Below are 1,767 nucleotides of genomic sequence, written 5' to 3'. Positions count from 1 at the left end.
TTGCAGTGGTTCTTAACCTTGTTGGAGGTACCGAACTCCACCAGTTTCATATGCGCATTCACCGAACCCTTTTCTTTCTTTCAAATTCAAGAAAAAGTCGTATGTTTTTTTTTACTGGTGCACAAAGTGCATGAACATCACCTTGTTCAAAAAACAAAACCAACGCAGTGCATGAACTCACAACAAATTACACACCTTACACACATTACCATGAATTGATTAACGTGGACCCCGACTTAAACAAGTTGAAAAACTTATTCGGGTGTTACCATTTAGTGGTCAATTGTACGGAATATGTACTGTACTGTGTTAAAGGCCTACTGAAATGAATTTTTTTTATTTAAACGGGGATAGCAGATCCATTCTATGTGTCATACTTGATCATTTCATATTTTTGCTGAAAGGATTTAGTAGAGAACATCGACGATAAAGTTTGCTGATAAAAAAAAAGCCTTGCCTGTACCGGAAGTAGCGTGACGTCGCAGGTTGAAAGGCTCCTCACATTTCCCCATTGTTTACACCAGCAGCGAGAGCGATACGGACCGAGAAAGCGACGATTACCCCATTAATTTGAGCCAGGATGAAAGATTCGTGGATGAGGAACTTGAGAGTGAAGGACTAGAGTGCAGTGCAGGACGTATCTTTTTTCGCTCTGACCGTAACTTAGGTACAAGCTGGCTCATTGGATTCCACACTTTCTCCTTTTTCTATTGTGGATCACGGATTTGTATTTTAAACCACCTCGGATACTATATCCTCTTGAAAATGAGAGTCGAGAACGCGAAATGGACATTCACAGTGACTTTTATCTCCACGTCAATATATCGGCGAAGCACTTTAGCTACGGAGCTAACGTGATAGCATCGGGCTTAACTGCAGATAGAAACAAAAGAAATAAACCCCTGACTGGAAGGATAGACAGAAAATCAACAATACTATTAAACCATGGACATGTAAATACACGGTTAATGCTTTCCAGCCTGGCGAAGCTTAACAATGCTGTTGCTAACGACGCCTTTGAAGCTAACTTAGCTACGGGACCTCACAGAGCTATGCTAAAAACATTAGCTATCCACCTACGCCAGCCAGCCCTCATCTGCTCATCAACACCCGTGCTCACCTGCGTTCCAGCGATCGACGGAGCGACGAAGGACTTCACCCGATCATCGATGCGGTCGGCGGCTAGCGTCGGATAGCGCTCTGCTATCCAAGTCAAAGTCCTCCTGGTTGTGTTGCTGCAGCCAGCCGCTAATACACCGATCCCACCTACAGCTTTCTTCTTTGCAGACAATGACCCCAAACACACGTCAAAAGTGGTGAAGGAATGGCTAAATCAGGCTAGAATGAAGGTTTTAGAACGGCCTTCCCAAAGTCCTGACTCAAATGTGCGGACAATGCTGAAGAAACAAGTCCATGTCATAAAACCAACACATTTGAGTTTGAGTTTATCCTACCCCTTTTCTTTTACATAACAGTTGCTAAAACTTTTGTTCACTTCCTGTTCTCAATTTATTCACAATATACTCCATAAGTAATCACAATAATAAATAAATACATAAATAATACTTGGGGAAGTAAGTTACATTTCATAAGGTGAGATGAGTAAGATTATTTTGAAAAAATGAACGGATGGATATGGATATATGACTTTAACGTTTTACACACGCACGCTCACATCAACTACAATTGTAGTCCAAAATCTATTCAAAAATAGTTACTAAATAAATGAGAAGTTACTCACAAGTTACTCAATACTTGAGTAATTTT

Source organism: Entelurus aequoreus, linkage group LG05, assembly GCF_033978785.1.
Source record: "Entelurus aequoreus isolate RoL-2023_Sb linkage group LG05, RoL_Eaeq_v1.1, whole genome shotgun sequence".
NCBI classification, from domain to species: domain Eukaryota; kingdom Metazoa; phylum Chordata; class Actinopteri; order Syngnathiformes; family Syngnathidae; genus Entelurus; species Entelurus aequoreus.
The sequence above is the reverse complement of the archived record's forward strand: the minus strand, read 5'-3'. Positions refer to the sequence as shown.